We start from the raw sequence: 15,437 nt of genomic DNA on the forward strand, positions 1-15,437 counted from the left end.
GAAGTCTAGAAGAGCTTGAAGGTTGGTTGGTGTTGTTGGAGGACATGGACATCTTCGAGATCATATCGGTGAGATTGGCTAATTGAGCGCCCATGGTATCGAATTGAGCCTTATAGCTCTCGTCCCGTTTCTCCATAGCGGTTCTAAGCTCATCGAATTGATTGGTGGAAGATGAAAAGGCTTGGTTGGATTGTTGTCTATGGTGTGGTGCTTGGTATTTGGTGTAGTTGCTTTGGTTTTGGTTGTGGTGATTTTGGTTGGCTTGGTGGTTATTGTTATTGTGATATTAAGATGAGGATTGGTTGTTGTTGTAATGAGAAGAAGAATTGTTCCATCTTTGGTTTTGATTGCTCCCTTGTGCATTATCCCTCCACCCTTGATTTTGATTACTACCATGAGAGTAGTTGTTTTGGCCTTGAGAAGGATAGGGTGGACGGTTGTTGTAATTCACTTTGGCCACTACAAGAGCATGTTCCTCTTGGATTTGATGGCATTGATCGGTGTAACGTGTGGTGCTAGAGCACAAACCATAAATTCTAGGAGGGCCTTCAAGTTGAGCAACTTGAGGTGGGGCTTGGATGGCTTGGATGGAATAGTATTCCTTTTGATCTTTTTGTATTTGAGTGAGGATAGTAGTCATGTCCCCAAGTGCCTTGGTTAATCTTGCTTCGGAAGGGGATGGTTCTACCACACCCTTGAGAGGATTACTTCTCACCCTCACATGTTGTGTAGCCTCAGCAACATCATTTATCAATTTCCAAGCTTCTCCCTCAGTCTTGTTCTTTGAAAGGGAACCGCCACTAGAAGCGGTGAGCAATCTTCTATCTTCCGCACAAAGACCTCCGGTGAAGTAACTAATGAGCAAGTGAGTGTTCAACCCATGGTGTGGACAAGATTCCAATAGCCTCTTGAACCGAGTCCAATACTCATACAAACTCTCTTGGTCTTTTTGCATTATACCCAAAATCTCCTTCCGGATGTAGTCGGTCTTCTCCGGTAGGAAGAATTTATCTAGAAACTCTCTTCTCAAGAAATCCCAATTGGTCATAATCTCATCCGGTTGTGAATAAAACCACATCTTTGCTTGCCCCTCAAGAGAGAAGGGGAAGGCAAAAACCATAATAGCCAACTCATAAGCTCCATGCCTTCGAGCCGTAGAACAAGCAACTTGAAAATCTCTTAGATGTCGGATGGGGTCTTGACCCGGCAACCCATGATACTTAAGAAGTAAATTTATCAAGCTACTCTTCAACTCAAAGTTTGGATCAAGGTTAGGATACCTTGCTTGCAAAGGTTGGAGTATGATATCTGGAGCTCCTTGCTCATGCAAAGTGATCCGTCGTGGCTCCGCCATATATGGTTCACCTGTAGGATGCAAAGATGTATTAGTAGTGCCAACAGAGAATAGGAAGTAGCGGACTCCAAGTCACTCTCGGTACCGTCTAGTGATTCGGTATGTTCCTCAAGAGAGGCTGAAATACTAGCCGTATAATCCAAACGTCGTCTAGCTTGCCGAGTGTGTAACAAGGTTCTTTCAATCTCAGGATCAAACTCGGCTAAGCTAGAATTCAGTTGAGACCGAGTCATCAAACTTGGGAGTCATAGCACACATATAAAAGAAATCTAAACTATAGCTAAGTACTAAAAGAAAGTAAACTATCTACAGTATTCACATATTCACATAACCAATATCAAGGCACATGTTGCAACCATTCCCCGGTTTGATGCACCTCAAGAGACTATGTTGGTATAGAATTTATCAATAAAATCCCGTTGCAAGTATAGCTCTTCCCAACAACAATCCTCGAGTATCAAATTTAGAAGGAAATTGGTTGTCACAAGTTTAACCCCAATAAAAGTAACCGAAGTATTCAAACCTCGGGTCGTCTCACAAAGAATGGGCAAACATATGCTTCAACATTGGTTAGAAATCCGGAGTTGCAAGTCATGAGCAAGAAATTAAACTAGGAATCTTAACAAGCAAGTAATCTTGGAATGTAAGAAACTAATGCAAACAATTAGAACAAAATGTGAATAATTCCAAACTCATCAAATAACATCCAATGTAATTCTATTCTAACTAGACAAGTAACTATAACTAAGACAAAGCAATCAAGATTTTTGGATTTTCAAATACGAATGATAAAAGTAACTCTTGGCTAGGCATGGGAATTGAGGTCACCATCCTTGTCTAATAACCATATCTTGACAATTATGAGGAACCAAACACATTAAGTTTACTTCTATACTTGAAGTATGTTAAATGGTTTGGTCAACATCAACCCATAAGGTCCAACCTAACTACCAATTAACTTGGTGGTAGGCTAGTGTCAATGGCTATCAAATTAACCACTAAGGGTTCCCAAATCATCAAATCCATTAGACTCAATGACTCAAGCTTACCTAATTCCCTTAGCCAAGGCCAAGAGTGAAGAAAACTACTCCATAATCGAAGGAAACATTTCATCAAACACATGGTAAGCATTAATAAAAGATCTAATTAAATTGCAATTAAATCAGATTTAACAAGTACCCACTAACAATTACCAACATACAATCACTCAAACAACACAATTAATCATGGAGATCATCAATGCAACAATAACAAATCAAGATCTACAAAATTCATGGAATGGGTATAAAATGACAAACAACAAGGAAACATAAAACTAACACAAGATCTAAGCAAAATTATACTAGAAAATTCAAATTAAATAATTAAAACTAGTAATTAACAAGATCCAATTCAGAATTCAACAAGGGAAGATCAAATTAAAGCTAGATCTAGAGAGGAACAAAGGTTTCTCTCTCTAGAAGAACAAAGAACCCTCAAAAACTAACTAAAATTGTGTCTAAGTGTCAAATGATTGATCCCCCCCTTTCCCCCTAGCATCCTTGGGTCTTTTCCATGCAGAAATAGCTTGAAATTGGGCCTGATGAGCCTCAGAAATTGCCAGGCACGATTTCCTTTAATGAGGTCACGTGAGCATTTCGCGCATGCGCGCCGATTGCTTTGTGATCCACGCGTACGCGCCATGTGCGCGTGCGCGTCGATGGAAATCCTCTGATCCACGCGGATGCGTCCATCCTTGCGCGCCGCTTCCATCTATCTACATCCACGCGTGCGCGCGAAGTGCGCGTGCGTGCCGATACTGAAGTACCCAAAATCTAAATCTTCATGCTCCTTCCTTTTGTGCATGCTTTCTTTCTCTCTTCTAGGCCATTCTTGCCCTATAAATCCTGAAATCACTCAACAGATACATCACGGCATCGAATGGCAATAAAAGAGGATCAAAATATAACAATTCTAAGGCAAAATAAGAATGTTTTTCATCATGGAGCAATATTAGGAAGAGAACACAAAACCATGCATTTCTTGTGAATAAGTGTGAGAAATATTGACAAAACCCCCAAATTCTACACAATATAAACCACAAAATTAGGGTTTATTACATACTTTGATGGAGCATAACTTGGACTCCGGATCCCCGTTTTGTGCCAAACTTGTTTAGAAATGAAATTGTATCCGAGATGTTTATGCCATTCGAAGAACGGGTGAAAAATGATTTGAAACGAAGAAGTTATGCCCGTCAGAATATTGGGGTTTGAAACTGTGAATTCTGCAGCTTTTTAACTTAGTAAAATTTTTAGCAGAACGCACTCCCATGCGTAGGCGTGGCTGACGTGCACGCGTCGTTTTCAAATATTCACTACCCACGCGTGCGCGTGGCCCACATGTACGCGTCGATGAGCTAAATCAGTTGCTCAGCCAAAATTCCCGAGAGTTGTGCTGGTTTTGTGCCTGGGGCACAAATGGCACCCACGCGTACGCGTGGCTAACGCGTAGGCGTCACTTGGCTTTTCTTCCATCCAAGCGTGCGTGTGGAGGGACGCGTACGCGTTGCTGTATCTTGATGCTTTCCATGCGTGCGCGTGGGTGACGCGTATGCGTGACCCTGTTTTCATCCCAAAGTTGATTTTTGAGTTTTCAAAGCAAAATTTCATACTTCTAAGCCTCCGATGTCACCCCTGATGTCTTAAATCATTATGATAAGCCTAGTATTGGGAAGAAGCTAGGAAATGTGATAACTTATGAATGAAGAAAGGGGAGAATTGATAATCAATGATGAAAAAATAGAATGGTATGAGATACGGAGGTTGGTGGTGGAAGTGCTTTATAAGCCACGAGCCGAAGGGCTGTGATTGGTAATAAATTGGCTAGTTATGGATTGTATTATGGGCCGAATGGATGAGATATGGCCGAGTTACGGCTGAGCTATTATTGAATTATGGCTAAGTATGATTTCATATATGCGTATTAAATGATATGTGAATGTTGCACTTCCACTATCTGATATACTAGTTTTCCTGGAAGAAAGCAGTGGCTAGCCACCATGTGCTCCAGGTGGAGACTCGATACTTTGCTGACCCTATATCGTAACTGTGGCCGAACACTATGAAAATTCTAGATGAGCTTGCCCCCGTGAATATACACCAGTGAGGGTGTTGGATATGAATTATGATTTATGATTGAGTACAACTCGAGTTGGGGATGCACGACAGAGGGACAGTCTAATGGTTAGCTACCAGGACTTGTCGGGTTGGCTTTATTACCGACAGATGAGACTCATCAGCCATTAGGACAGGCATACATCATATGCATATTATGTGAATTGTTTGGAATTGCCTAATTGACTGCATATTAACTGCTAATTGTCTAAATGCCGTATCTGTTTCCTATTTGTATATCTCCTTGTCTGATATAATTGTGTTTGCCATATTATATTACTACTGGTGGTTGGGAGGTCTGCAGGATTTGGAAAAGGGATTGTTAGTTAGATTGAAAATCCTTAGTCAGTTGCCATTTATGGTTTAGTCTACTTATAAGCTTTGATTTATCTGTTGGAAGTTCTAGGATTGCCTTCGGCTTTCCCAGGACATTACATGTTAGATATGTGGGTACTGTTATTATACTGAGAACCTCTGATTCTCACCCATGCAGATTTTGTGGTTTTCAGATGCAGGACGTGAGGCTTCTCCCTGAGGCATGCTGGAGACTTTTGGATTAGCGAAGATCCTTGGTTCTCGGAACTTTATTTTGGTTTATGTAGATAGTTACTATCTCCACTAAATAAATGTATATATATACTGTTTTGACTCCTCTTAGAGGTTGTTTTGAAGAACAGGTTTTGTTAGCTTGTCCTTGGGGTTTTCCTTGGGTTTCTTACTCTATGTTTATATTTATATAAGTATACTTGTATGCTCGGACCAGTTATATTTGCAAATCGGGTCTTGAGTTTTGTTATTCGTATCTTTGGCACTCTTTTGTTTATGGATTCGAGTTAATTCATCCTTTATCTATTTCGTTACGTTAACGATCGGAGCGTTGTGCTTTTCTATTTAACGGTTTTGTTTTACCCCTTTTTTTCAAAGGCTCCTAGTTATAAACATTTTCACACTACTATATTTACTAAATTTTACTTTTAGAGGTCGTAATACCTCGCCACCTTTGTCTTATGACTTAAGCATAAGGTTATGTGTGGTAGGTGTTACACTCACGGGTCCTTTCATCCTGAGGAACCAAGCAGGACAACCAGAAGCGACAGAAATAGAAGGGGACGCAGGCGGCAAATTAAGTAGTAGCGGCTAGAGGAACCAGAGGCAAAGGTGGACCTGAATGGTGGTTCAAAATATGGGTTATGGTAAAAAGGGGATAAGGTTTAGCAAATGCCAACAACGTTAAAAAAAATAGAAGAAGAAAGGATAGCGTTGCAGCTGGCGGAGGCAAGTGGCGATGGCGGCAAACAACGGAGGCAGCAACTCGCAGGAGAGAAACAAGCTCCTCCATGGAAGAAACAAGCTCCAGGTGGACGGTCCTCGATGGTGATGATGGCTGGAGTCGTGGGAAGTGGTCGACGACGGTGAAATAGCAGCGAATGGTTGCGATGGGGCTGGCAGAGAGAGAAAGAGAAATGGGAGAGAAGTGAGGTTAATGATGTTGCAGAAATAAAAGGGAAGGGTTCGCAAAATTGAAAATAGGCTCAATTTTACCGCTTGTGACCAAAACGGTGCGTTTCATTTAATTTCCTTACTGTCGAATTTTTTCCCCTAAATCCGATGGCAATGATCGCGCCAATTTTTTCCCTCCAATTATTACTGGTGAATTTACCATCGAAAAACCAAATCTGACGGTAAATTTTTACCCGTCGATTTTTTTGTCAAACTCGCCAGTAAACCCACCGCTAACTTTTGACGGTAAATTCGACGATATTCAGCATTTTTCTTGTAATGTATTGTTCTAAAATGAGGGTTCCGAATCATAAGGTCGGTGGAGAATCTCTAATGAGGGTTGTGTAGCCTGAATCAAGTGGGGGTGAAGGAACACTACAAGAAACAGGGTAATTTTGACGCTAAAAATCGAGGGTCAAAATCTTCGTCGATAATTTTCGACAGCTTGTCGTCGATAAAATACAAAAATAAAAAATAAAAATAAAATATTAAAATCGACGGCAGAGTCGTCTGTTATTTTAGAAACTTAAAACATTTTAAAGTTAGTATCGCATTGCTGACAGAGGGTGGGCTAAGATATTTTTTTTCTTTTAAAATCGACAGAAATATCGTTTATTTTAATAGTTATTATATCGACGGCCTATGGTCGTCGATAACTTTGAATGATGAAGATTGTTTTTCAAAGTAGATAGATGGTTTAGATTTATTATATAAAATAGACGGCTAAAGGGTTGATTTTTTTTATCAAATAAAATCGACGGTATTGCTGTCGATTTCTATCATTAAAAAATTTCCCCCGCGTTTTCTCCCTGAGTCCATGTTTCTCCCTAATTCACCTCAATTTACCTCCCTTTCACCAAATTCGCGCCTTCTCCATTTCACCTCTTCCATTTCACCAACCCTCCTTCCCCGATGCCGCCGCGCCTCTTCGCTCCGCTGCCACTGTGTTGTTGCTCTGTTGTCCCGCACTGATCATTGTCCCGTCACACTCACGCCGCCATTCCCTGTTTCAAATCAAAAACACGTCGTGGCACCTCCTTCTCCATATGAATCTCTGGCAATTTGTCACATGAACTATTACGAGTGCTACTTTAATTTGTAACACATGATTTCACAGTTCCATTAGTCTTGCAACATCGAATAAGGTTCAATTTTCCTTTTCTCTTTATTTTTCTTTGTTGTTTTCCTTGTTTTGTGAATTGCGATTCTGAATTTCCAATTTTCGAATGGAGTTCTGCTCTGCTCTGCGAAGTGTTAAATTTATTTCTTTTTTTGTTCTCTAATTTTTCTCTTGGCTGCACAACTGATTGAGTTTCGTTTTCTTCTCAGATTATGTGATTCGTTTTGTTAACTGTAACTTGTAAGTATTTGATTTCAGTCAATATCTTTACCATTTCAGAGATGTTGATTATTGGAGCAGATATGCAGATTCTCGGTGATTCTCGCTTGATCCTCATCTTCCTCTCTTCGAGTCTCAAGTAACGAGCACAAACCTTTACTATTAGCGTGATTTTTAATTTCTAATTGTTCCTCTCTTTATTAGTTTATAATATTAGTTTTTGTGAGTAGTCTCTGGTACTGGTTATAGAAGCTGCTTAGAGAAATTTCAAGCTTTGAAGTTTTCTAATTTGATACATCATGGCTTAACATTGTAATAGATTTCAATTATTTAATAGCATTACTGTGTTGAATATATTTGTTATTAGGATTCTAATTGTAGCTTATGCAAATTGTAGGTATTAGTGACGGTGAAGCTAGTTATTGAATGAGTTTTGGCGCTGTGGACGCAGTTGAACATGTGTTGGAGTTTGTGACTGATTCTTTTTATCAATTTGGAAAGTTTGATGAGGTGGTGATTGCTGCAATATCTGTGAATTCATTAAAGCAGTAGTCCTGTTTAGGAAGTTTTGTGGTTGCTGAAATCGAAGTAAGGAAGAAGGATGCTGTTTAGAAGGATCCTGAAGTGCTGCTGCAGCCATAGCTTGATACATGTCTGTTTGCATATTTAGGATGGATGGATCTTTAATAATGGTGCAAACCTGTAGCCATAGATTGAGTGAGGTTCCACAAAGACACAGGAATTAATCCATCAAATTAGCATTCCTGTAGCCGTAGTTGGTTAAGAGACTTTAACTAGCCTATGGAATCAGGTATTTCTCCTGAGAATGCTATGTAAGAGAGATCCAACATCCTTAGAGGACTGCTCCAATTAGACTTTGAAAGTTCATCTTTCAGCTCCATTATGTGACAAACTCGGTTCTTCAAGATTAAGAAAACCAAGTATGCCAATTGCAACAAAAGATGAGTGGCAGGAGCTGATTCAGTTCCTCCTCTTATTTAATCTTATTAGATATCTTCAATACAGTAACAATATTAGTAACTTACGATTTAGTATCAAATTTCATGATTTTAGTCCCAATAATATTTAACCATTTATATATTAAGTGAATTTCTTCACCTTCTAAGAAATTTTACTATAGCAAAGTTTTTCTCAGACTATTTAAACTAAAATGGAATGTGGACCACTTAAGAAGGGTTTTGTTACTCATCCTTATAACTACAAGAGTTCAAAATAGTTAATAATAATAAATAGAATCTCTATAATTATTTTTAATATGTAATTAGTCTTACTTTATTTGTGTTATTTTATGCATGCAGGGATTCAAGTAATAATAAAAGTGTCTTTGCCTGTTCATCAACGCAACAAACAACATATATGTTTATATATAAATTCCTCAATTCTCATATATTGAAGTTAGTTAATTTTAAAAGTTTAATTAAGTCGAATTATATATTTGTTAGTACAGAGGAGGAAAGTGCTACTTTATTGAAAAGAAATAGTAATGAGAAATCTAGTAGTATATAGTAATGAGAAATCCAGTAGTATTGGTTGGAAATTCAAAGAAATTAAAGCACCAACTAGCTAGTTAGCTTTTGTTAATTATTATTATCAATTCATTTTAATTCTTCTCAGATATCCTATTCATGTTTCTGGTGTGGCTAAGCAATAAAACTAAGTAAGCAATAAAATAAAGCACTTGCATTTATTGACTAGCCACATCAGCTTATGAATTATATATGATATATATTAGCGCTAATCTTTGTATTAAAGAAAAGCAAATAAATTTTGTTTATTATGGTTATGACTAGTTTTATAATTTTGGTTTATAATTTTGAATTGCTGATACATGTTGCAAAAAAGTATAAAAGAGAAGCCAAGCGGTATTGAAATGTCTTCTACAAGTACCCCAAGGACAAAGTATAGAGTTGTTTGTTTATTATGTTTTATTTAGTTGATCTTAGGTAAATATTATTTTTTAATTAGTATTAATTATAAGCATTTCGGAGTCCAAAGGTACCTGGTTTGCACCACTATTTTAGTTGCAAAGGAGGTGCTAGAACCTCAAACTCAGAATGTTCTCTTAAATTTGTTTCCTTTTTCATCGTACTTACTCAATCCTCATATCATAAGACTAGTGTGATATTCCAAATTGATCTTTAATGATTTTTATATCGAATAAAGTATATTTTGATAAAAAGAAATTGTCAAATTAATTCTTAATATTTTAGAATACTAGACAAATTAATCCCTTGACATAATAATTTTTCTTAAGAAAAATATGATGATTGAATAGGATATTGTAAATTTGTACCATTCTTGTTCATGTAACTCTTCATACTTCAAAGTTAAGTAGCGGAAAAGGTTCTAAATGTCGATGCATATAATTAAATTTTATTACAAGACTACATCATTTTAAGTTAGACAATTTAACATAGTTGTTCATGGGAAGGTGATTTATTTTGGCTTTCAATTATGAGTTTGTTTATGAAGACTAGGTAACGTGAACATAGGTTCATGTGTTTTCAGGCTTTAATTTTGATGAACAATTTTGAGGATTTAAAGGGGTTACATTCTTCTCATTTTCCACGAATTATATGCTTGCTATAATATGCTTGCTCCATATCTCATTTTCTAATTCTTTTCTGCAGTTGCTTTGGTTTTACCCGCTATATATGTCTTTAGCATGGTTCTAAGCATCATCTGTAACATTTTCTTTCTAATCATCTTCTTATGTTAGAATCTTCATTGTTAAGATTCACACTGCTGTAAATTAAGTACATTGATAATGCCAGTGTTTGGTTAGTTCCATAGGAAGGTACTTCAAGTCATGTTTGAGTTTGTCTTAAAAATTAGACTTTCTAATAATGTTGTCAGGTATAATGACATTGCCAAAGTTTGGGTATGCTGCAATAGGACGATCCAAGTTCACAGGAGAGAGACTCAAGCCAAAGCAATTCTCCAACTTTACAAAATGCTAATCATGTAAAAAGACCAGCTGGTGTGGAAGAGTAAGGTTCAAATCCTTAGTTTCGTTGTCCTTTTCTAGTTGATGTTAATTATTATTCGATTAATCCATGATAAAAAGATTCAACTACGTTGTTTACTTCACTCAGGGTCATAATTGGAATAGGAGAGCAGGTGCACTCAATACTTCTTCTGAACGTTTTCTTTCTTGAATATTTAGAGATTCAAATAAAGCTATGACATTGCTATCAACCTTGATTTTGATGTTTGTTTATACACATCAACTGCAACTTCAGCTGATAGAGCATCATCAATAATGAATGTGAAACTTTTCTTCCTTCCTAGTACATATGTGCAACTCTCTTCATAATGTACAAAAGTGCACTCTACTTACAATAATAAATTGAAACTAAAGATTGTTTTAAATTTGAATTTTATGGGTCCTTACTTATTTGGCTTCTATGAATTAGGATGTTGGATACTAGAACTATTCTTCTAGGCATTAAAAAAATAAAATAAAATTGAATGACAGTATATCATCAAATCATGCATGTTTTCCTTGGATGTATTAACTCTAGGTTTGCAAACCAAATTGGTAGATTCAAATAAATTAATTAATAAACTGTAAGAACTAGTTTGAGACCCTAACATAAATACTTATGTTATTGATTTTAGCTGTAATTACTAGTTTTTGTTGTTAATTATGCTTCATGGAAGCTGTTAATTTAGCAATAATATATATGCTTAAAAAATGAGTGACAAATAAAATGTGTGTATAACACTAAAGATCACATTATATAGTGGATCCATGAGAAAATGACATATCATAAACATGATCTCTTCTTTATTTCGTATTATTGTTATTTGTTAATATCTTTTTATATCATGAATTCGTGACAACTTGGTTACTAGTGAAATAAGGAATGGATCCAAATATTAATAGTATAGAAGCAAAATATATTGGAGATTTTGTAAAAAGAAAAACAAGATATGGAAAAAAAATAATATATGGCTATTAAAATTGACGGCAATGTTGCACTTTTTAAATTTAATATAGAAAAAATCGACGGCAATGTTGTCGATTTTTAATATAAAATAGACAAAAGAAAATGGAAAATATGTCGGTAATTTAATAATTAAATCGACAGCTGATTTGTCAATTTTAATAAATCAAATATCGACACAACCATCATTGATTTTAGATAATATTATCGACAACCAAGGTGTCGCTATTATTAAACATGTAAAAATCTTAAACCTATATTATCGACATGGTAGCCGTCGATTTTATTGAAAGTTTATCGACAACCCAAAAAGCAATCGATTTTATTAGTTTTTTGAAAAATCGACACGTTTTAAAGCGACGGCTAATATCGTCAATTTTACCGTTGCTTTTTAATATTATCGACGGCTTTGCCGTCGATTTGGCTGTCAATTTTAACGGTATTTCTTGTAATGGAAGACGTTTGATGATGAGCGAAAACTAATGCTCAAGATACCGGTAACTGCACCGGATCGTTCAAGTAACACCATGGTAAGTGGATATCGTTCCCACGAGAATTAAAGGATTGATCACGCAAATATCGAGTTAAATTTCTAATTAGATAAAATAAATCTGGATTGATAAGGAGTTGTATCTTTGTTGAAACTTAAAAGTACTTGAATAATAAATGCTAAAGAGCAGTAAACTTGAATGTTGATTGAGAGAAGTTAATAATGATGAATGTCAAGAGCTTCGGAGATGTTTAAGCCCTAGGAAAATGAAACCTTATTTACCTATTCTAAAGCATGCAGAGATCTTTTTATGACGAACCTTAATTAACTGATTTTCAATGTCTTGGCTCCTCAGTTTCTCCTCAATTAACCAACTGCCAATGTCTTGGTCAATCAATTAATTGAAGATGTTAAGTACAAATCCAATTCAAATTCTTATAAGATTCAAAAGTAGTCCTTAAGTTGGATTATATGTCACGTTTCCAAGCTATTTCTGTCCGATTAAATCTTTATGAGAAAACACAATTTTCAAAAATTGTTCTAATCCGAATTATATATCACATATTCAAAATTAGAGTGACTGAAACTTATGTATTGTTGTATACTAATTGAAAGAGCTTTTAAACATAATTCAGATATTAGTTTTGTCGAAGCAATAAATAAGAATGAAGAACGAATAACTCAACCATGAAATAGTATCAATGCAATACTTTAAAATAAAATAAAAATTAGATTGATAAATCATAGAAATATAAACAGAGCTCCTAACCCTTCAACAGAAGGATTAGTTACTCATGGAGAATGAAAAACAACAATGAAAAGAAACTGTACGGAGGAAACTGGATGTTGATAAGTGGATATCTTATACCCTTTTTCATAGCATTTTCTTAGTATTTTTAAGTAGATTTTATTAAGTTTTGGTATCTTTTAGTGCAAAAATCACCTTTTGGATGCTACCTTGAGTTTTTGTATTTTTTTTTTATGATTTTATCAGATTTTTGGCAAAATTGGTAGGATTAGCAAAGTCTTGTTCAGAGATGAAGAAAGGATAGCGGATGTTGTAAAATCCTGACCTCTTTGCATTCCAAAGAGCTTATCTTAAGCTACAGAGGTCCAATTGATGCGGTCTCAGGGACGTTGGAAAGCTAACTTCTAGAGTTTTCCAACAATATATAATAGTCTATACTTCTCTTCTAGAATTATACCCAAAAGTGGCGTTGAATATCCACATCTAGAGTTCAACGCCTAAGAAGGACCAGCCTCCAGCGTTGAACGCCCAAAGCTAGCATTCAACGCCAGCTAGGGAGCTGAGGGCAACGAGTTTACCCCTTAACTGGCATTCAACGCCCATTCTCCAAGTTGAACGCCAGGCTTGGATGAAGCACATGACCAAAGTGGTCCCAAAGTGGATTTTAGCACTCCATAGCTTAGTGTCGCTTATCCTTGTAGAAGAGGAGATCACTTAGGTTTATGCAACACTTTTTACTATCAGATACATCTAAGTTTTTTCTGTAAATTATAAGCAACTAAACCTCCTATGTTAAGGTTAGGAGCTCTGCTTATTTCTATGGATTAATAATATTACTTTTTCTATTTTAATATATGTTTGATTCCATTCTATGATGTATTGTCGTTCTTCATCTAATGAATATGGGGTAGAACAGAAGTATGACCCCTTATTCTACATGGGTTCTTGCGAGTCCTTGACCGGATAGTATTGAGCTAAAGCTTGAGAATACATCTCCTAAACCAACAAGTTATCTAGGCTAGTAGGGATATGTGACATATAATCTCGTTAGTTATGGGTAATTGAGGTTTCTGTGGCGCTAAGGCTAGAATATTGAGCTTCATTCTCTGATCTAAAAGATTTGACCTTGTCTGTGGCACTTTAAGTAGGATCAAGGGAGAGTGGATTGCGTGAGCTTCATCTTCGTTCATATTAAATTACCACTGACAACGGTGTTTGATGTGGATTAGAGGAGATTAATTGACCACGAACCATGGCGTTAATCACTTACAGCTTTGCCATAGAATAAATCATTCATTGTTAAAGTAGTCAGTAAGAAGTACTAATCCGGAAAGATAAAGCATCTCTACAGCCTTAACTAATTTCTCATTATTGTGTCTACGTCAATTCGTTACTGCTTTCTTTACTATTTTGTTTTATGTGCCCACAACAACAACCACTCTCATTCTATTCACCTGACTAAGTTCTGCAGGATAACCATTGCTTTCTCAATCCAACAATCCTCATGGGATCGACCCTCACTCATCTGATGTATTACTTGGACGACCCGGTGCACTTGCCGGTGAAGTTGTGCGAGTTCAATTTCACGCACCAAGCTTTTGACACTGTTGCCGGTGATTGTTCGAGATTGACAACTACCGGTGTTCTTGTTGCTTAGAACAGGTACTTTTTACTGTTTTTCTTTTAATTGTATCTCTTATTGAAAACTTTTGAACTTTCTTTGTTTCTTTGCTTAAAATTTTTCGAAATTCGTCTTAGTCATCTTTTTTTTTCGAATTTAGTGTCAAATTTTAAGTTTGGTGTTTCTTGGTAGTCTTGGTAAATTATTTTTCTTTCCTCCTGATTTTCGAAAATCGTTCGTGGTTTCTTTCCTCTTGATCGAAATTTTCTGTGTTTCCCCTTGTTTGATCTCAAAATTTTTAAGTCTAGTGTCTTTTAGTGTTTTTCTCTTTCAATTTTTCGAATTTAGTATTGTTTGATTTCAAACTCTTTAAATTTGGTGTCCGTCTAGTGTTCTTCTTTTCTTTTTAATCTTTCATTGTTAGTGATCTTTTTGTTTAATTTAATTTTCTTATCTTGCTTATCTTTCTTGATCTTTAAATATTTATCTTATCTTTTTCCTTGATTTTCAAATTTTTGTTATCTTAATCTTATTTTAAATTCAAATTTTGAAAGTTTAGTATCTTGCTAGCTTTTCTCTCTTTCAAAATTGAATTTCAAAATCTTTATTTGACTTTCTCTTTCTACTTTTCGAAAATTCTATTCTTAATTTCAAATCTTGTTTGTTAATTGTTTATCCTATCTTTTCTTAATCTTCTCTTTCTCTATTTTTTCGAAAATTTTTGCAACCTCCCTCCTCTATTTACAATTCTTCTTTTCTATCTCAGCTGATATTTTCATTATAGTTTCTCATAGGGAGTCCTCTATACTCTGACATAGAGACTCCCATATTTCTTCTTTGTTTGGTTTCTTCTTGTTTATGAGCAGGAACAAGGATAAGGAATCCCTCCTTGATCCTGATCCTGAACCTGAGAGATTCTTAAGGAGGCATTTGTAACAAGCTCAAGCTAGCAAAGCCCGAAGGAACCTCACGGATTCCCTAGAGCAAGAAGCTAAAAATACAACAATGGTAGCAAATCTAGACGCTGGAGGAGATGCAAGGAAGGTCCTTGGCTCTTATACTGCACCCAATTCTAACTTCCATGAGCACAGCATATCCATACCTGCCATTGGTGTAAATAACTTTGAGCTAAAGCCTCAACTGGTCACTCTGGTATAATAGAATTGCCCGTTTCATGGGCTCTCGCAGGAGGACTCCAACAAATTCATATATGATTTCCTGCAAATTTGTGATACTGTCAAGACTAACGGTGTGAACTC

General features: G+C 36.1%; 1 long non-coding RNA gene across 1 annotated transcript; it reads left to right on the top strand.

The window, feature by feature from the left end:
- Positions 625–8,329, top strand: LOC110269879. The gene is made up of 3 exons (XR_002358662.1): positions 625–635; positions 5,985–5,988; positions 7,746–8,329. It is a non-coding gene; the product is annotated as an uncharacterized LOC110269879 (long non-coding RNA).

Source organism: Arachis ipaensis, chromosome B01, assembly GCF_000816755.2.
Source record: "Arachis ipaensis cultivar K30076 chromosome B01, Araip1.1, whole genome shotgun sequence".
NCBI classification, from domain to species: Eukaryota; Viridiplantae; Streptophyta; class Magnoliopsida; order Fabales; family Fabaceae; genus Arachis; species Arachis ipaensis.